Source organism: Gymnoscopelus microlampas (assembly GCF_963454915.1).
Source record: "Gymnoscopelus microlampas genome assembly, chromosome: 15".
NCBI classification, from domain to species: domain Eukaryota; kingdom Metazoa; phylum Chordata; class Actinopteri; order Myctophiformes; family Myctophidae; genus Gymnoscopelus; species Gymnoscopelus microlampas.
Genome location: NC_139952.1, coordinates 6,796,322 through 6,819,388, shown reverse-complemented (window position 1 = coordinate 6,819,388; position 23,067 = coordinate 6,796,322).

Genomic DNA, 23,067 nt, shown 5'->3' with positions numbered 1-23,067 from the left:
AAATCTGTACTTTGTGTTGCAGATGGCATCAACATTTCCTATCCATAAACCTGAAATAAATAACTCTTTTAGTTAGTCTGCATGCACAAAAAACACAACGGAGACATTATGTTGTACTTTGTTCTCTTGCCACAATGAATACTGTTCGCAACGCATCACATCGCGATTGGCTCTGGTGACTGATATTGTCCTTCTAATGATGAATGTCCTTCATTTCTCCATTAGTTGATAATTTCATTATGTTAATATGTTCTGTAATGTAATATTGCATCAAGGAGTGCTGTAAGTCCGTTGGCACGTGTTGATGTGGTGGGAACCCAAATGCAGGAGGACAGCGAGGCAGGTAATAGGATCAAAACCCAACACTGGCTTTTAATACAGGTGAACAAAGACATCTCAGACAAATTAAAACATGTCACACAAGACAATGAAGGACTGACTGGGGAACAAGATATACACAGAGGTGATTACAAATGAGATACAGCTGAGGTAAACAGAAAAATAGAACCAAGAAAACGAGACATGCACACACAAACGTAGAAATACAAATCCTAGACCTAAACCAGTGGTTCTCAGGGACAGGCTGCAGGTTGAAAAAACTCTCAGCTCTGAACTCGATACGATCCACATCTGGCTCTCTGACAACAAACTATCATTAAACCTGGGTAAAACCGAATCCAGTCTCTTTGGGTCTGTAGTGTTAACCTTAGCAAGGCTGAGAGCTTCACCATCAAAGCGGGTGACGATGTTATCACAAGAAAGGAGGACATTACCTACTTGGGTTCCATCTTGGAGGCAAACCTCTCCGGTGATACAATGAAGAGTCATCAAAAAGGTCAATCAAAGAACACGTTTTCTGTATAGGATCAACTCTCCAGTCAGTAAGAATACCTTGAGGATTCTCACAGGGGCCCTCATCCAAGGTCATTTAGACTATGCATGCTTCACAACACCACTAAGGCCTTAAAAACAAGGCTCCAGACATACCAAAACAAACTTGTAAGGCTACTTCTTGGCCTCAAACATACAACCCATCTAACCACTGGTCATTTTGCCAGGGTTGGATGGCTCAGGGTTGAGGACAGCAACTTGCAATGGGCCTGGTCTACAAGATACACCACAACATTGGGATACCCATGTACCTGTCAAAATACTTCAAAAACGTAAATGAAGTCCACAATCAGAACACCGCAGCGCATGCAGCACCACTGATCATGTTCAATCCAGATTTGGCACAAACAAGGGAATGAACTCTTTCTCATGCTATACAGCACGGCACCCACTTTGGAAACCATGACTACAATCAAAGACACTGTGACTGTGACAAGAAGTCAATAAATGAGTCCACACACATGTTGTGCTTCGATACACACATTAATAAGCCATCATTCACTCACACCCTCAGACAGAGCCTCCATCCAGACAGTCCATTACATCTGATCTCCCCCTGTAGCATCTTTCTGTGTAATGATACAGTTTCATTACCAGTTTATACCACTGCATGGTATGAGCAGAATAAAATGTACTGTATGAGTAGAAGCTCCATAAATAAAATCCAAGAATCCTGCTGGATTCATGCGGGTCACAAGAATATTAATGGAAGAGATAAAACATGACATATTTGTGTTCATGTTGCCTGGTAAATCAATGCCATTTAATCCTCTGGCATCTGGCATTTTGTTTTATAAGGCAATTTTGGGTCATGGGTGGGATGGGCGACTTGGTCCCCACCAAGTACAGTCGAATGTGAGAAGTAGACATGTGATTTTCCTGGTCCTTACAACAGAAATTAGGGCTGACCTTAGATTTTTTTTTTGAAAGTCAAAGCTTCTGGGCCTAAAAACCAAATTTGTTTTGCACTTGAGGCGCAAAGTAAGGAACGTGGGCCGAAACCTGGCGCTCAAAATAAATAAATACAATTTTAAATGAAAAAAGAATGGGAAAAAAATGAAAATATATGTATATACAGGGCATTTAAAAAAATAAAAAATAAAATAAACAGCAGAATAGTTGACCTTTTTTTTCATGTTCGAATTCCGTGCCATCGAACGAAGCTTCGAATATTCAAAGTATTTGGGTCAGCCTTAACAAAAATGGTGGCTTTATGGTTAAAGAAAAACATATTTGGGGAGTTCGGTTTACATTTAGGAAAGGATTCAGGTTGGGGTTAGAATTAGATCTATCGATCTGCTGTTTGTTGCCAATTTATTTGCCTATTTTTTGCCTATTTTCGATGGCGTCCTAAAATGTGGATGTCCTCACAAGTATAGTAACACAAGCATGTGTGTGTGTGTGTGTGTGTGTGTGTGTGTGTGTGTGTGTGTGTGTGTGTGTGTGTGTGTGTGTGTGTGTGTGTGTGTGTGTGTGTGTGTGTGTGTGTGTGTGTGTGTGTGTGTGTGTGTGTGTGTGTGCGTGCGTGCGCGCCGCCTCATCTTTTGGCATAATCGTTGCTGTTGGGTGGAAACCTTGTACGTTCAAAAGCTTTTTAGGGCATTAATCTGTGAAAACAAAACATGAAAAATGGAAATATGGAGATACGAGGTTTCTGCCCGACAGCAACAATATGTAAAGAAGCGGACCTCCAAGCATGAGAGGATGGGAACCATTTCTCTATATCGTCTCTGTCGGGTGGAAACCTCATATGTCCAAAACTGTTACTTTTCAGGATTCAAATTCAAAAGCATCAAAAGTAGCAGATCTACAAGCTCGAAACGCGTCGCTTCGCGCCGCGTTTCGAGCTTGTAGATCTGCTACTTTTGATGATTTTGTGTGACGCTGTAGTATGATCAAGTAGGGCATTAATAATAATTAAAAAAAGATGGCAACCATTTCTCTATATTATATAATACATTAAGTTCAGGACAGCATGTTCTCCCTGTATGTGAATATAATGATAATAATGTAGACGGACGTCATTTTACTGTACTGTACATTACTGTACCGACAGAGAATGGAACCATGGATAAAGCACCTTGCCGATTTCCCATTAACCCATTAAGACCGGGAACGCATCAGTGTCATTTTAAGATTTATTTGTCTATTCAAAAATAGCAGATGTACAAGCTCGTAGTGCGGCACCGAGTGCCGCGCTATGAGCTTTGAATATATATATATATTTAAAGCAAAGATTTGTAACTCAATTCTTTGCGTCTGGGGGGTCCCTGGAACAAAATATTTTGAGATGGGGGTCCGCGGCCACATACATATCATTTTGGGGGTCCTTGACATGAAAAGGTTTGAGAACCACTGATTATAGCAACGTACGTTTTTTTTTCTTTAAACTGTTAGGATTTAAAAGACAATTGTAGAATCCCCAGAAGCAAAGATTTGAGTTACAAATGTTCGCTTTAAAATAAACATTCAAAGATTTGCACAAATGTTCAACATTTTTCAGAAATAGCAGATCTACAAGCTCATAGCCGCGCTATGAGCTTGTAGATCTGCGATGTTTGAATAGCCAAAGAAATAAAAAAAGATGACACAGATGCGTTCCCGGCCTAAATAGGTTAATGGGATTCTTTTTGTTTATTTATGAATGTTGTTTTTGTCAGGCTTTGAGACAAACATTGAATCCTTACACATGAATATATGCAGAGGGACCACAAACGAGACAAATTAGGCCAGAGTCTATTTAAAAGATGTGCTCTCAGCACCAAAAAAACACCAATGATGGGATTTGTGTGTAACAGCCTTTGATTTGAATATGCAAAAGCTTAAGCTTGCTTTCCTTATTTTGCATACTGTGGCGCGATGCATGAATAGTGTTCTGTTTTTCCTTCTTTATGATTCTTTTACTTCGTTATACATCCGGTATTATCATTATTATTTTGTAGTTGTCATAATGTTGTTGTTAGTAGTGTTAGGATTTACTCAAGTACTGTACTTAAGAACAATTTTGAGGTATTTTTCTGCATAATGAGTACTTTTACTTTTTGGTGCTTTAACTACATTTTGTCAATTTGTCATGGCCCCACGGTTGTGACAGTGTGACAAATAAACCCTTCCTGCAATGGGATTGTTTTGGACAGGGACGTGAACCCACACGAATGACACCTGACCAGGCAAGGATTCAAAGTTGACCAGAATGTATCCAGTGAACAGGCCAGAGTCAGAAGAACCAGTAGGTTAACCGTAAGGATGGATTGATTGATTGAAATATTTATTGATCATGAAATGAAACATAATGTCACATGTAACATACATACATCTGACCCACCATAATCAAAAGGTTCTGAGTATGAGGTGAGTATGAGGTCATGTATGAGGTCATGTACAGTATGAGGTGATGTGTCCCTGGGCACATATGAAGAAGTCTCTGAGTGGATGCGTGGGTGTGCCTGCCACTGAAAGTGTGTGTGTGTGTGTGTGTGTGTGTGTGTGTGTGTGTGTGTGTGTGTGTGTGTGTGTGTGTGTGTGTGTGTGTGTGTGTGTGTGTGTGTGTGTGTGTGTGTGTGTGTGTGTGTGTGTGTGTGTGTGTGTGTGGGTGTGCAAAAAAACAACAACTAAAGTATATCTTCAAAAAAATACAAATTTCACTAAAACAGCCACAATACCCTACTACCTACTCAGTTCCCTATTTAGAAACAGCTTAGTGCTGCTGCGTCAGCACTAGAAGATAAGACAGCGAATCAGAGTCCAGGTAATCAGGCAGGAGCTCAGACATGAAGGTTAAGTTGTTGGGTGTAATTGCTGTAAAGCTAAACGTAATGCTAAAGACAATTTGAGGAGGAACAAGTGGAAATGGACCGGTATGATTACACTCACCGGAGGATACTGCTCTACTTCTGCTTAAAGCTGTAACTTTCCTGTTCTACCAACCGGATTTGCACCCGATACCTAGAACTCAACCCATTGAATGGAGCCGTTATCACCGACATCTCACCCATTTTGTAGAGGCCTATATTTAGAAAACGGTTGGGTCTGTTAAAAAAATATATAATTGATTGTTGTTATTATTGCCCCAAATAAATAAAAAAAGAAAATATTTCATTGCAAAGAAAACTTGCAAAGTGAAGTAAAAAGGGAAGTAAACTTGAGAACTCACCAACCTTAGTTAGATGGAGACTCTTAAAGGCACCCCCAAAATGTTTTTTTTTCTATCGATTAGTCACCCCATGGAGACTTGAATTCATGGAGATTTTTTTGTTTTTGTTGCCTTCCTAAGCCAATAATTTGATGACCGGCATCGGTTCCGGTAGGAGACACAGAGTCTCTTTTGTGTCTCCTACCGGAACCGCTGCCTACCGCTCAAAAAAAGTCCCCTTCTGTGACGCACGCGGAAGCTTGCCCCCTCCAATATGACACGCCGAGATACAGACGCCTCAGTGCCGGAGGAGGCGTCTACCTTTATATGTCTATGGGGGATATACTTGGTCTCTCTCTCTCTCTCTCTCTCTCTCTCTCTCTCTCTCTCTCTCTCTCTCTCTCTCTCTCTCTCTCTCTCTCTCTCTCTCTCTCTCTCTCTCTCTCTCTCTCTCTCTCTCTCTCTCTCTCTCTCTCTCTCTCTCTCTCTCTCTCTCTCTCTCATGTTGGATTCATGTTAATGTGAATATTCAACCACTTAATCCCTCAAAACAAACTTGACCTTTGGCTTTGTACTTTGTCCAATCTTTTAATTTTTTTCCCTCTACACCCTCACAGGATAGGGATTCTAGGGTTAAGGGGTTGATGGAGAAAAAAACAACAGTTCCAATCACACAAAGATTTGTCTTTTCTCTTTGTTCTTTTTCTTTGCAGACAAAATGTATTTTGGCCCTCCATTTAGGTTCTCAAAGTGGGGTCCGGGGTCCCCACCAAATCAAGTTCAGTTTTAAAGTTTTCAAAAAACAAAAAACATCATTGCATACATGATTGATAGTAAAGAACCGTATGGGCCCTTGTCGCGCTGTAACTCGGAGTGTCCAAATGTATTATTATTACAAAACATGCAGAAACCACTTCAGCCCTATATACAGTATACACACTCACAACGTTTTGATGTCGCTGCTTATTGTTGGTATCAGCCGAGCATCGAGGGGCGTCTATCTCCCTGCAACCAGTGGTGGAAAAAGTACTTAAATGTTTTACTTAAGTAAAAGTATCAACACTGCAATGTAGAAGCACTCTGTTACAAGTAAAAGTCCGGAATTACAAATTTACTTGCGTAAAAGTACAAAAGTGTTGGTATCAAAATGTACTTAAAGTACCAAAAGTAAAAGTCCTAAAATATTTGAAAATAGCCGATCTACAAGCTCACAACGTGTCGCATCGCCTATGTACAAAACATGGAAATACTCAAGTAAAGTAAAAATACCTCAACATTTTACTTTAAGTACAGTACAGAGTAAATGTACTTAGCTACACCAGTTACACCACTGCCTGCGATGCATGATAGACCAGACAGATGGAGGCTCAGACGCACCGCGGGGCTATAATGAGACATTGAGCTGCAAGTGCATGTGGGAATGAGACGATAACGTGTGGGAGTGACAGGATGTGGAATGAAAGCTAGTGACCATGACAAACTAATGATAAACTCAATGAGGTGTGACTGCATGGGAGATCAGGACGGATTCTGCGACACACATGCTTTATACCTTCTGTTTGACTGAGGGATGGAGCGATTATTACCCTATTACCCTTTATTACCCTTAAATGTTCTATGACATTCATTTTCACTTTTTTTTATTTATATGTTTTTTTTGGGGCGTTTTATGACCTCAATTACATCCCAAAAAACTGAACTTTGAACATTCAGTGGATTTTCTGTGGTCTGGGGTTTTCTGAATAATTAGGCTGAAAAGTAATCTGAGATTGGCCCTTGGATACTGAAGTCACAGGCCATTAATCCCGCCCACTCCCCTCCCCTCCCCTCCCCTATCCTTTCCTTGGGGGGGGGGGGGGCGGGGGGAGCAGAGGTGATGATTGACAGGCAAAAACCCTCAACAGCGACACCCGCAGGCAAAGATTTCTTTTTTCATTGCAGTTGAAAAGGCTTTAGAAATGTGAGAGAAAAACACCTGCAATGGCTCACTAGAGTGGAATTTTCTGTTAAAACTTTTTATACATGTTTGAAGGACCATGACAAACACTTTTAATGTGTTGTAAAACTGAATGTCATGAAACCTTTAATACCCTATCATCGTTCTATATTACGCAAATCTAGAGAACCGTCTGACCGATCAAATTCAAATGTGGCGTGCGCATATCAACCAGGAATCAGTAGAATATCAGTGGACTTGGTAAGGATTCCTAACTGCTTGTCCCTTGTGTTGTTCCATTCTTAAGATGTGCAAGAAAGGCATTTATTTGTATTTTGTATTTTTTGACCGTACCTGGATACATTTGGCTACACTGCCATTTTAAGAAAAGTACTGTAGTAGCTGTAAATTATAACAGCAATGCAGTGCATGCATGTGAAAACAGGTTGAATTGTTTTTGCTTTGTTCACAGCACAGATGAGTGGCCTATATTTGACTACACTGCCAACAAAAGACTATTGACATTGCACTGTAGTTGCATATCGGCTCTGTCGGGTGGAAACCTCATATATTCAACACTGTTACTTTTCAGGATTCCAATTAAAAAATTTGCCAAAGTAGCAGATCGACCAGCTCAAAAAGTTTCGAGCTTGTATATCTGCTACTTTTGATACTTTTGTGAGACGCTGTAGTACGATCAAGTAGGACATACATTTATGAAAAAAGACAAACAGTTAAAATATGGAGATAATAGGTTTTGGAGATAATAGGTTTTAGGACGATATAATTGTTGTCATGTGATACATTTGTATGTGACTTTGTTACGGTTCAAAAGTGCAGCATGACAGGAGATGCAGTCGGCCCTAAGGCATGTTCATATTTAGAAATGTGGCCACCTTTGAAAAAATATTTGGACACCCCTGCACTGGAAATCAATCAAAAGGGCCTCGGCGAGGTTTCCGATGTTTTGCCGTATTGTTGGACAGAGCAGATTTGCATAAAGTTGGATTCAACCAACTTCATTCTAATCTAATCGGTCCATCCAATGAAAGCAGCGCTCCTCTGCCGTATCTGTGTGGCACAAAAACAATGAGTTGTGTATCCGGACAAACAGGAATTGCTGGAGCTGATCCTTTTTTCTTTGTTTTTTTGCTTTGATTTATTTGAAATGCAATAAAACCACAGGGTTTCAGCAGTCCTTAAGACTTATTTGCATTGTGGTCCTTCCACAAGACACAATTCATAATTTATAAACACATTACAATACAAAACAAATGACAGTAAAATTAATTAAAAAACAAATGAATAAAAGTGCTGCACTATCTTTTCCTAGACAAATGACCTTCTGTAGAGGGACCTTTTCTAATAGGCAAGCTTTAGTCTGCTGCTTAAAACACCTCAGATTGGTTGTCAGTTTGACACTGGTATCAAGGCTGTTCCACTGTGTGGTTTTTAATTTAAGTTTTATAATGGTTTAATATAAAGTCTCCCAACAAAAGGTAGCTTGAGGCGCGTACGTGTCTCGCTCTATTAAAACATGCTGTGATTATAACTTTGTCTTGCCAGATAATATCTTTTATAACGCATTGTCCAGTGCATTATGGTGCAAGATATCTATTTTGCTCCATATTTTACTATCATTTTCACTATTATGTAATAATACTAGTATTATTAATATTTGTATGATATTTTCTTCAATGTCCAAGGAAATAGCATTGTGAATAAGTCTATCATTAAAAGACGTGCCCCAGAAACGCCTACGTTTGTCTAAACCGCTGGTTCTGAAACTTTTTCATATCAAGGACCCCCAAATTGATATTTATTTGGCCGCGGACCACCATCTGAAAAGAGTTTGTGCGATCGACCCCCAGAGGAGAAGATTTGCCCAAGAAACCATCGCGCCAGAATGAAATGTTTGGAACGGGAGAGTCTGGTGCAACGCTCAGGTCCTGGACCTGGTGAGACCAAGGAGGATACCCGGCCAGGAGGCCATCGACAGAGCCTAGTGCCTCCACGTGCCAAAGCCTCTCCTCTCTCCCCCAGTCCCGGCTGAGTAGTTCCGGAGAAGCGGACTGAGGGGCCCTGTCTTGCCCTAAGAGGACTGGCCGTGGGTAGCTACTGGGACCGTAAGTCGGGGGCTTGTATGTTGCAAGACCTGAAACACCCGTCGACCCCAGGCTACAACACTGATGATACGTCCCAGGTGCATCCACGTGTTGTTTTTCTTTATAGTGTTCAAATCTTTCCAAATTTTCCCAAAAACAATTCCAATATACAAATATATATATATTTCCAAAAATAGCAGTTGTACAAGCTCGCAGCGCAGGGCGAAGTGAAGCGCTGTGAGCTTGTAGATCTGCTATTTTGAATAATAATAATAATAATAATAATAATAATAATAATAATAATAAGGGTAATAATAATAATAATAATAATAATAATAATAATAACAACTAGAAAAAGTGCTCCTCGGAGCACAGGTCTCCGCCAGGTCAGGTAGGCTATTGTAGCCTCCTGGTGGCGCTAGAATAGGCCAATGTGAAAAGGGTGTTCATGATTTGCGGAATTTTGTTCAAATAATATAATGCAAACTTTAGATGTCAATCTTAGCCAATCAGGATAGAATATGAAAAATCAAACACACCCGTCTTGATCACATGACTATAGAGATCATGTGTACCGATTTGCGTGACATTTGGATAAAATTGGAAGGAGTAACATAGCATCACATCCCTATGCTGGTGACACATGGAGCTTTCGTTTATCAAATCAAATTACATTTGACCGGAGCATGATACTGCAGCAGTTCTTACGGTGTGCGGCTAGACACCGCCGGTCTCATTTCCATTGCGTATAGCTGTCAAGGCGTTAATCTTAACGTTCACCCTTAATTTAAACCATTAAGACCGGGGATGCATCTGTGTCATTTTAGATTTTAGCTATAGCCATTATTTTATACTTTGGATATTCAAAAATAGCAGATATACAAGATCTGCTATTCTAGAAAAATCGTGAAAGTTTGTGTCGTGAAAAAACGTATGTTGCTATATCAGTGGTGCTCCAACTTATTTCCATGTCAAGGACCCCCAAGATTATATGTATTTGGCTGCGGACCACTTATCTCAAAATATGCTGTTCCAGGGACCCCCCAGAATTAAATAATTTGAGTTAAAAATGTTTAAAATATATATTAAAAGATTTGCAAAAATGTTCATGATTTTTCAAAAATAGCAGATCTAGCATATAGAGCTTGTAGATCTGCTTTTTTTTAATAGCCAAACTATAAGATAATGGTTAAAGTGGTTACACAGATATGCGTTCCCGGTTGTAGTGGATTAAACGGTAACAGGACGTTTTCCTAGATTCTAGACAGCCTTCGGACTGCTGCGAGATTAACTGTCACCTGATGTCCTGCCGGCAGTGTGGATGTAATACAGACGTCCCCTAATAAACTGTCACTCTGGATGTGTACGGTTACCCCGGTAATGCAGACATCTCATAATATGTCCCAGATGACAAATGACAGACAAGCTCCCATGGGTGTCACTCACTAAAGCTACTGTACGTTTCAGCTACAATGTTTCCTTAGCATTCAACAAGTTTACCACATAAACCTTAAACCTACCTCCTCAATACGTTGAATAACGGAAATATCCGATCTACAAGCTCACAATGTGTCACAATGTGTCACACAGTGTGACCCGTTGTGAGCTTGTTGTTGATCGGCTATTTTCATCTAGAGTGTTTTGCTTATGTTTGCTATTTGTTTTGCCTATGATGACATGCCCAAAATAGGGACACCAAATTGAAAGTGTATAAGCTATACACACAAGTGGGTCATACCTGTGCTCCCTCAGTTTGGGGTTAGGGGTTAAGGGTTAGGCTTGGGGCTAGTGTTAGTTTTGAGGGAACATAGGTACTTGGGACAACTCAGTGCATCAGTCTGAAGCTCAAAGACATACGGAAGGAAAATGTGTTTCATTTGAGTGCATGGGTTGAGATAATGTGGTATAGGTGATTATATTACATTTTACTTGTAATGATACAGTAGATACTCTACTCAACTCAACTCAAATAAAATGTTATTTATAGAGCACATTTCAAATGACCGAAGCCAACAAAAGTGCTGTACAACACAGCAGTAGAAAACAACAATGTCACAATACTATACAAAACACATGAATGTCCATGAATTGAGTATGTGAGGATCCCATTTGAAACACGTCATTGTGCTTTTTTTCTCTGCAAACTTCTAAAGAAAGTATTCAATCAATCAATGCAGCAATTGAAAAACAATTTCAACAATGCACAGCAGACAATAGTGAGGTAGAGTCAGTAGATACACGTAAGCCTTTAACCAGAGTTACCATAGACTTTGGTTGTAGCCTGTTTTACATGCATGCAGTGATTCAGCTTGGAGCCACCAGCCGCGTCAATAATATATCAATCAGTATTCACCACAATATACTCTATTGCACTGTATATTGTACTGATGCCAGCATGCAGGCGTTTTGTGCAGTATGCAATGCTGTGGGAACATGCATTGATTTATTTAAATATCATCACTGTCATTGTATCTGTGTGTAACACCCGGCTTTCGAACCCAGGCCTCCCGCGTGGAAAGCCAACATCGTAACCACTAAGCCAAAGGGAATTCCCTATCGCTCAGGGGAGATATTAGACTTTCAGGCCATCAGGCTGAGGTAGTGAACCGCTCTGTTACACCCACCCCCCTTTTGACCTTCTCCCACAGGGAAGCCCGATCCGGGTCACGGCACCATTGTAACGCCCGGGATTCGAACTCGGGTCTCCCGCGTGTACAACCAACATCTTGACCGCTAAGCCAAAGGGATATCCCTATCGCTCGGGGGGGGGGGGGATATTAGACTTTCAGGCCATCAGGCTGAGGTGGTGAACCACTCTGTTACATGTGTATCACTCTGGAAGAAATTTCTGCCAATGAGATTTTTTTATATCTTTAAAGAAAAGGTTATTATGAGAAATGTTCCCGTATCTGAAAACAATGACTTAAAGGTATATTTCACTTTCAAATAAAACAAACATTTAAAAAATATATAAAAAATAAATGAAAAAAGTAATGGAAAAATCACGGCCCCCTCACGCATTAGAAGGTCCTTCTAATGCGTGAGGGGGCCGTGATATTTCCATTACTTTTTTCATATTTTTTTTATCTAAAAAAATAAGGTTTATTTTATTTGAAAGTGAAATATCCCTTTAATATCTCTGTTTTGAGATAAAAGTCATTTTGAGAAAGTTTCTACTGTTGAGAAACTAAGCCATTAATTGCTAATACCAAGTCATTGCTTTGAGCTTGTTCTGTAATATCAGTAAAACACATGGCGAACACCTTCTGTATTCCATGGCGCATTCCTTCCTTTCCTGAGACCAGAAACAATCAACGCGCAGGTACACTGTACTGTAGGCAATGCTGCAGGGCATGAATTTATTTTAATATCATCCCTACATAATAACAGAGCATTAGTTGTTGTTGTTGTTGCTGCTGCAACAGCCTGTACTGTATGTTTCTCTATTTTTTTGGTCTGACATCCTGTAGAGACGAGATTGAAAGCAACACTGTCGTATTTCTATCACGTCTTGCTGGGGTGAGACATTGATATAACACAGTACGGGGGGGGGGGGGGGGGGGGAGTGATGGAGGATGGTCTGGCATGGGGGAGGAGAGGGTGGTCAATCTTATCTCAGTGTCGCTGGGTAAGATAGAGAGCAGTGGTGGAAAAAGCACTCAAATGTTTTACTTAAGTAAAAGCATCAATACTGCACTATAGAAATACTCTGTTACAAGTAAAGGACCGCCCGGAATTCAAAATGTACTCGAGTGTAAAGGACCGGAATTCAAAATGTACTTGAGTAAAAGCACAAAAGTATTGGCATCAAAATGTACTTAAAGTACCAAAAGTAAAAGTACTCATTATGTAGAAATGTCCCATTTAAAGTTTTCCAATGTATTGTAATAATAATACAAATCTACAGAGTAACTAGTAACTAAAGTTTTCAAATAATTGTAGTGGAGTAAAAGTACAATAGTTTCCTCTGAGATGTAATGGAATAGAAGTATTGGAAATTGGAAATACTCAAAGTACAAATACCTCAAACTGTTACAGTACTGAAGTACAGTACTTCAGTACATGTACTTGGTTACTTTCCAGTTTCCACCACTGATAGAGAGAGAACTCATCCAATGAGAGAACAGCCTCACAGACTGGAATTGATTCTGCTCTGTCATCACATCAACAGAGAACCTCGCGACAGGTGTGAAAGCACAGAGACGTCTGTGCCTCTGTGCTGGTCGCTTCATTTCTGACCACGACGCGTCAGGGGAATCAAGAGGAAAGTGGGCGACATACAGACACAACAAATGACCTCTACACAATTCTATTCATTTTTTCTGATCTTTCACGGACCCCCCCCCCCCCCCCCCCCCCCCCTCTTTGATGTGCCTGATTTACCCAGTGCAGGGGTGGCCAGCTATTTACTTTAAAACTATGTTAACCACATTAACCTTGATGTCTCTATTTTGGGAACATTTTCAAAATATGTCCAAATCAATACCTGTAAAAATCCCCCTCCCCCCTCCTAAACTAGCAAAAATAGCTCACAACTAGAAAGGTATGTTATTGTGGCCTCCTGGTGGTGCTAAAATAGGCAATGTGAAAAGGGTGCCATTTCTACTTGATATAACAGGCCCATGTGAAAGATTTGGGGCAGAGGTTCTGAATTGGCATCGAGGGAGTGTGTGTAGTTTCGCAGCGTCCGGGCCAACGGTGCCGGAGATTAGCTGATCGCAGACGGACAGGATACACGGACGGGCACACGGACGGACACACGGACGGACGGACAGGGGGTAAAACATACTCTCGCCATGCCTTTCGGCCTGGCGGAGACAATAAGCTGTTTTTTTTTTACAAATTAAACCCTGCTGAAGCTTCAGGGGTGTATTTCCAGGCAGTGTGAGGACCTTAGTCCTGAGCAGGGAGGTGAAGGAAGATAAATTCTTTATGCAGTTTTTGATACATTTCCATTGAGTAAGATTGAATGTCTCATAAACGGCTCCAGACCTAAAGCCTGTTTTCTGTGCTGGAACAAATTAAATGAAAAAATAAATGAAACCTTTTAACTTCAGACATCCAATCTGCAGAATATTATTAACAGGTAAACATGTAATGTAACATAACATGTACACATAAAAAGAAAAGAAAGAAAGAAAAGGTCTAATCTAATCCCAACCAGGAGAGAACTACAGAACTGAAGGTCCAGAGTTGAACAGGGTTTCGGGGCCATGCTAGTGTACATGCAATACATTACATGAATGATTAAGTGTTGATAGAAGCTGGCAGAAGTGGTAATTGCTTTTCTGTGTTGCAGCAGCAGCAGATGCCTCTCAGAGTTAATTTGCAGCAAAATGAGTTTCATGACAAAACCCTAAAGTTGGATTAAGAATGATGAGGACATTTATTGTTTCCAACATGTAAGTTTGTGCGTGTGAGAGAGAGAGAGAGAGAGAGAGAGAGAGAGGGAGAGAGAGAGAGAGAGAGAGAGGGGGGGGGGGGGGGTAGAGAGAGAGAGAGAGAGGTAGAGGTAGAGAGAGAGAGCATGGATTGGTGGCTATCCTCCTTTTTTTTTAGAATCACATTAAAACTTATCAGTTCCTACATGTGACATCATACAATCTTTGAATCGTTTGGTCTTATCACATGGAGTTGAAACATATGGCTAGTGGAATAAATAAATAAATAATAATGGAATATGGAAATTATATTATTATAAGACACTTTTTTCTGTCCTGACCTCAGGACTCTGTGTACATGTCTAGTGAAAAGAGGCCTTAACACTTGCGTGTTAATCCGACCGGTTTTGAGATTTTTAAGTGGATTATCAATTCAATTCAATATCAATTCAATCCTCGTTTTAGTTTTTTTTTCTCCATCTGAAACGTTTTCTAAATATGAAATTAGGCACCTTTATACCATCCCGGACGTTCATTTTCAGCTAAATTGACCACTCTTACCCATTCTCCCCCAGGCAGAAGGTCTTCGCACCTCCAGACCACCTGGAGATGCATCATTGTTCTAGTTAATTGGATCACTGACAGATCGAAACCTGGCAAAGCGAACTCTCCCCTCTAAATAAAAATGACAGCTGTGTTGTCCATAGACATATAAAGGTAGACGCCTCCTTCGGCTCTGAAGCGTTCGTATCTCGGGCGCGCTTCCTTGTTCCGCAGGGCTATCCCATATAAGGCTTGGGCAAGCTGGAAACTTCTGTGTGCGTCACAGAAGGGGGCGTTCGGTATAGGCCAATCAGAGGCAGGTGGGGCCGGTCTTTTCTTAAGAGGCAGTCGCGCAGCAACTAGTCAGTTAGACGCGCTGTGATTGGCCAGTAGTTAAAGCGATGTGATTGATCAGTAGTCAAACAGCCCTGCGGAAGAGCCTTGTATTGAGATACCAGTCGCTGCAATGAACTGCAGAGGCCAATGAGGTATCTAGGTTTCTATATCTATGGTGTTGTCACCCATAAACCTGACCTCTAAATGTTGTATTTCGTCGGTGCTCACACACACAGCCTGCGTGCGTGCGTGTGTGGCTCAAAACGAAGCACTACACGTAAAGGCATACTTTCAACACTTGGAGGTCATCATTTTGAGTTTGTGCCAGTCAAAAGATAAAAACATTGCTGTCCATTGTACATTTTGTGCGGGGAACAACTCGCTTTCTTTTTTCCACGATTTTGCAACCCCATTTTTTTCACCCAGTGCCAATTGTCTAAGTAATCCTGGGCACTACACTCCCTCTGCCAGCCTAGGGAGCGCCCAGAGCCGAGCTCATGCCTCCTTCAATGCACGAGAGCTAACAAGCCTTCTTATCACCCGACAGGGGGGAGTTTTGGGGAACAAAAAACAACTCAACATTCTAAGCATCCCAAAGAGTAAACAGAGACATAAATAGAAACCAGTTCACCTTCAGAAGTTGTCTACTCACCCATTCGCTGTACGCCTCAGGCAGGCAGTCCGCCTGCGTTGAAATAGAAACACGGTACCAGGTGTGGTCTTTAACCACTCCTTCAAACAATAAATCATTTGGGTTGTATTTATTGAAACAATGAATGCATAGATAGATGAGCCATGCAGTTAATCTGGTATAGTATACAGTACAGCACCCTATACAGTACAGTACAGTACATACCACATTTGAAACAGCCATATTTTTCTGCAGGCCACGTTAGCTGTCAGCCTGGGTGAGGTGAATGGTTGGGGTTCATTTAAAACTGCATATTTGGTTTCATAATAATGTGTACAACTGGTTTCACTGTCATATCAATGCATTTGAAAACTTCTCCACCAGACTTCAATAGTCTCTATGCACAGCAGCCATATTGGAAAGAAATTGGGCTCTTCTTACTTCCTTCACAGGTGTTACCAATGATACTAATGAAGGCTCTGTTCCATTCTGGTCAGGGTGCTGATAATGTGCATGTTGGCTCACTAGAAACACTCCATTTTTGATCCCAAATGGGGTGGGTGTGTAACTCTGAGTGTACAAATGGAACCAAATGGACCCGTAAGGGTCCATTTGGTTCACGCTCAGACGAGTGTTGCATAATGCAGGAGCATGGAGTGTGGAGGCATGATCCTCATTTGACTCAGCTTGCCCTCAGGAATATTCAGCTCTGGAAAATCCAACTTTACAAAGTGAGACGTGAAGAAAAATGTTACTGGTGTGAAACATCCAACAGAATTAGACTCCTGAGAGTAGGATAAAGTAGTATAATTGGCAGCATGTATTAAAGTACATGCAGTGGTAGTGCAGATGTAGGTTAATGGCAGTGGTAGAAAGCAGTGGTGGAAAGTAACTATAAGCACATTTACTCAAGTACTGTACAGTATACAAGCACAGAAGCTCACAACATTGTTGCCAGGTAGATCTGCTATTTTCACTATTTTTAAGCATAAATTATAAAAAAATATATATAAAAAACGTGTTTCTCGATTATTCGATTAAAAACTCATTGATTGAATAATCGCTAAGATAATAATTGATAGTTGCAGGGTTAGGGTTAGGTTACATAATGTGTTCTCAGAGATAGTCACTACTGTCACTCGTCTCACCCATGTTGTCAGTAACACTCTGTGTTGGTTTCTCATTTCTACTGGCCTCTCTTTCTTTCCCATGGGCAATATCTGTCTCTACTTTGCTACTGTTACTGTCCTTTCCCGTTATTTCCGTCTCTTCTCGATCTGCTCCTGGTGTATAAGCCTTATTTTCTGTCCCACTGTTGCTGGCCACACTCTGTGAGGACTTGCTGTCGCTTCTCGCCTACATACAACACAAAACACCAATCAGCTACAATCCTACAACAAATCAGTGGTGGAAAAAGTACTCAAATGTTTTACTTAAGTAAAAGTATCAGTACTGCAATGTAGAAGTACTCTGTTACAAGTAAAAGTTCGGAATTCAAAATGTATAGTAAAAGTACAAAAGTATTGGTATCAAAATGTACTTAAAGTTCTAAAAGTAAAAGTACTAAAATGTTTGAAAATAGCAGATCAACGAGCTCACAACGCGTCGCGATGCGACACATTGTGAGCTTGTATAGACAATTATAGACAATAGGAAATCTAAAGTACTTTACACCACTGCAACAAATGATGTTTTGGTTTCAGATCTTTTCCATCTAATAATATGACCGAGCTCAGAATGAGTTCTTACCCGCTCTGAGGTATCAGACATCTCCCTGTAGGGATCCTCTGGGTGTTTTTGTATCCTTCTGAACCTGGGAGGGAAAGGACACAGTGATGATGAATGACTTTTTCTTTTACAACATTTTTTTATCCCACGATTTTGTAACGCCTTTTTTCACCCGGTGCCAATTTTCTAAGTGATCCTGGGCGCTACACTCCCCCCACCAGCCTAGGGAGCCCAGAGCCGAGCTCATGCCTCCTTCAATGCGCATGAGAGCCAACTGACCTTCTTGTCACCTGACAGGGAGGAGTTTCCCCGGTAGGACGTAGCGCGTGGAAGGAACACGTTATTCCAACCAGTTCCCTTCCCCTCCATCAGGCTGTCATGGAGGGGAGGCGGGGGGGAGGCAGTATAGCGACCAGGATTATATTATGTTTTTGTGAGGATATGAACTACCCTAGAAGACACGGGGAGAACATGCAAACTCCACACAGAGTAGGCCCTTTCTCCAACCCCACCTAGGGTGGTGAACTTTTAATTATGAAATTATTCTCTTCAAATGTCTTCACAGCATTGGTTCTCAAACATTTTCATATCAAGGACCCCAAATTGTATTTGGCCGCAGACCCCCCTTTGAAAATATTGTGAAAGATTTGTCAAGATTTCGAAAATAGACAAGCTCTGTGTAAGCTCACAACGCGTTGCGATCTGAAAAATAAAATAGGGCTGAAAAGTTTAAACATTCCTTTTCATTTTGCTGAGGAACCCCCTCAAGGATCCCCGCAGGGTCCCGGACCCCACCTTGGGAACCACTACTTTACAGAATGGAGCTGCGTTTATAAAACATTGGGAGCACATGTGTTAAAATCTGAATTGTCTCTAGGCTTAAAAATGCCTCTCCTTCCCTTCTTCTACATGTCCTCATGTTCAACAATGTGGTTTTCTTTTAACCCATTAAGACCGGGAATGCATCGGTGTCATTTTTAGATTTATTTCGCTATTCAAAAAATAGCAGATATACAAGCTTATAGTGCGGCATTTGTAAAATATTTTGTTCCAGGGACCTCCAGAAGCAAAGATTTGAGAATATGATTTTCTACTGTACTGTACTGTTAAGTCCTCTTTTTGGAACCGAGGTATTCCATCCCATTCAGGACACTTACTTGACGATGGTGAATGTCACCATCAGCAACAATCCCAGCATGCTCAGGGCCAGTAGAACACCCAGGGCGATCACTGTGGCCTGGTTGGTGGGAGGAACACTTGGCTCCTCCTCCACTTCATGATCTAGCCCCTCCCCAAACACTTTCTCTAGCTCCGCCTTCACTTTCGCAGATTCACTCTTCAACTTCCTGTTTACAATGAATAAGATCATGTGACTTACAGAGTTAATGACTTATAATAACACGATTAAAGATCCAATTACTTAAAGGTAGGGTAAGTGATTTTCTTTGGTTAAAATAAGCGTTAAATAGCTTTATATTCTGATAGTACTCATTGCTATAGAGTGTTTGTTCAGTAACAGGAGTCTCCATGTCTCTCCAGCTCTTCAATAAACAGAAAATGCATTTTCAGGTCAGGATACCAATTTTATCCAATCAAGATCGAGAACTCAGTCAGGATACAGATTAAGCAAGTGACTTTGGAAGTGATGACACAAAGAAATGAGCTGAACAAATAAGGAACTGGAACGCTATAAAAATAAAGCTGATAAATGGGTACTCTTTCCTGATTGGTTGAAATTTTGTCACCTACCTGAAAATGTATTTTTTGTTTATTAACACATTCACCGCTAGAGTTTATTCATAAGGTACTCACCCACTGCCAGCGTTTTGAGTTTTATAGCCTTTTGAACCGTTCACAAAAAAATTATATCCATTAAAATCCGCGATCGGATGGTGTTTATAAACTCAACAGCAACGACGGACGTACGAGCCCTCATAATGTTTACACTTTTCTTTCTTTTTCTTCTTCTGTGATATCAGCGGCTAAAACAGGCTGCAAACGTCATATCCGTTTGGCTGTGGCGTGGCTGTGACGTTTCCCCACCGGCCATCTTAGATTAGCTTAGCCTCCGATCGGCTATCAGATCGTTTTTAAACACAAAGAGGATAACCGTTCGTCGATCAAAGAAAAGAAAATACAACCGGAGCTTACCATTCGTTTTTTAAACCGTGTGAAAACCATGATCTTTAGCCAAAACCAGGGAAAAACTGTTTTTTCAAGATAAAAAACGAACCGGAAACGGTTGTCGGAAATTTTCTCATACAGTAGGATGGGTCGGAAGCATCATGGGGAAAAAAAAAAAATCAAGGATGGTACCAAAACATTTTTTTTTCGTTATCAAACCACATAAAAAGACGATCCCGAGATATCTCGGTATCCGCAGGTAACGGGTGGATTTAATGTCCCGAGATATCTCGGGATTGGCAGTAAATGTGTTAAAGAGCTGGAGAGACATAGAGACCCCTGTTACTGAACAAACACTCTATAGTAGCCTGGTTCCAGACGAATCTGCCTTTGCAAAATTGCATCGCACTTTAGCCCTCGTGTGTCGTGTGATATTGTCTGGCCACGCGAGGCTAACTCTATAGCAATGATTACTATCAGATTTTAGTGCTTTAACCTTTTAATACAAAACTTTTTGTTTTAACCAAAAAATATCACTTTAATTGTAAATATGATGTCACCTAAAACAATATCTGCCTAGGTGAATTGGAACATTTCAAAGCCCTGATAGAATGTCAAAATGTCTTACTCTGTAACCTCTTCAGAGGAAATGACGTTCTCCCCATCTATAGAAATGAAGCTAATGAAAGACTTTGAGCTTTCTCTCGACAAGCGGTACCCAGAGTGTCCTAGTGTGTTGCTGCCAGACACATCAATCACCTTCACAGTCCAGCCCAGGGCTTTACCTAAGGACCTGAAATGAGAAAAGACAGAGAGCTGAACTCTATTCTATAGGTATCTATCCACGGACACATACAAACACATTGACAAGAATGACAACTGACAGCTTTAGACTCTCGTTAGGTTTCTCACGCATACAGTAAATGCAGAAATGATCATGAAGAAACGTTAATGGCATGGTGAAAGCTTCGTAGCCTAAGCATAGCATTTTCCTTGTGCAAGGCTCAACATGCTCAGTACAAACAACTTACTCCTCCATCTCTGCAACTTTCCTCTCCACTATGTTGGCGGGCTGGTTGATGGAGATGACGACTATGTCACTGCTGTCACTTCTCTGGACCTCCACCTGGGGGGGGGGGGGGCAGAATGTCTCAGACTTTCTCTACTACCACCAGCATCAATTAATACACTTGAGTGTAGCTAAACAGGAGAAGGCGGAGCACAACACTAAAATATATCCAAGGCTATCAACTCCTGTGCTCACTATATATACATCCACAGTCTCTCGAGACTAGACTGAAAGAACGAGCCCAATCGATGGTCTTGAAGGGCGGAGCCAAACCCAGGCGCTGGATTCCAGCGCCTGGGTTTGGAGCACTCTGATTGGTTAGGAGATAACAAGGTCCTAAGACCAGCGTTCCTGCAAGGTTCTCCCAGGCTTTTTTTCTTTTGAAACAAAAAAAAAAGGCATGGGTTTCCGAGGCTACTCGAGACTGACGGATGCCAATGATAATGCTACAATTTAGGCATTTAGTGGACCCTCTTAATCCAGAGTGATTTACAGTAAGCAAGGACACCACAAGACAAGATAATAAAGTAATACAAAAGTAAACCAAGAACCTATCATCATCAGCCTGTACATTACAACTATACACACTATAGGATGCCAGGTCAGGATTCTCTGAAACTGGTGCGATTGATCGCAATTGAGACATTTAGGGTGCTTTTCGAGGACACATGCACTACATAGTGATTACACCTGCTTCATGTAACTCTATGTTTTTTTTGCATCTGTGACACTGTAATAGGATTCAAATGTTTGTTATTGTTTTTCATTATGTATGTATTGTATTTATATGCTGTCATCAGGGCGTCCTTGAAAAAGAGAGCTTGCTCTCAACGGGCTTCCCTGACTAAATAAAGGAAAAAGGTCAACAATGACCTGGCATCTGTCTACATGACATGCTATCTAAGTTACATTTTAGCCTTTGCATAAGTCTGCAAGGTCTAAGACTGTACTGTTGATGTTGTGGAGACCCATATTTAAGATCCATTCACTTATCCATACTCACTTCCACCTGAGTGGTTGCAAAAAGTCCCTTGGGGTCTGTAGCTTTCACTTGCAGAGCTGTCTCCTCTCCAGCTAAAGCTGTTACTGCCACCACAAAGACCAGGCCGGTGGAATGGTCTATGTCAAAATAGTCGCTGGCCGTTGATAAACTGTACACAAGCTGCCCACTGTCCCCGGTGTCAGGGTCTGTGGCCTGGAGGGAACAGACAACAGTTACAGAAGATCAAACTATTGTTCAAGTCAATTACTTTACACCTAGATCTGAATGATTATGGTAAGAAAACAGTGGCTAAAAGACCGTACTGCTGGTCTGGCATGATTTTGGAAGAAGCCATTGGACTCCATTCATTTCAAGTATAGTATGAAAATCAACTTGCAGAGACTTTCTGCAAGAAACTTGCAGACACTGTCTGACATGGTCACTGTGTGTATTCTCCTCCATAATGAAAGCTGTATTGAGGGTGTATACTGTTGTACACTATTGTTCATCATTGTAAAGGATGGATTATTGAAAGTCTAGCTGAAAGAAAGTCCCTGGAGAAAAGATTTATTTGCTAATGAAATGCAAACATCTGTGACTTAATACAAGGTAAATACATTCTATTTATATAGCAAGGACCCTTTGACACAAACCCCTCGCCTCAAAAGTGTGCGATTATCCAACATTGACTTAATTATTCATGAATTATTGGTAACCTTTTGATTACTTTTGAATGTGAAAATAAATATGAAATCTAAAAATAAAACCATTAACAGAAACATTGTGTGTTAAATGTCTGTAGCTGAAGCTGTGAATAGACAATGACAAACAAAACAAAGCAAAAAGGTGCTGCTTTAAAAGCAGCACCAACTGATGACGACTGCTGAATTGCTGTAATACGGAGTACTTTACTTTGACTTGGATGACAGGAGATTTGTATGGAGCGATGCTGTAGATCTTCACATTATAGGATTCACTGGAAAACTGTGGCGTCTCATTCACATCCTCCACCTGCACTCTGACCTGCAGAGACAGTTCACAGTTTAAAGAGACTGATTTCATACTGTTTAGCCACGTGTGTGTGTGTGTGTGTGTGTGTGCGTGCGTGCGTGCGTGCGTGCGTGCGTGCGTGCGTGCGTGTGGTAATATCAGAGTGATATCTCTGTGGAAAAATGCTGAAAAACAAAGATAGGTTTGTGCCCGACAGCG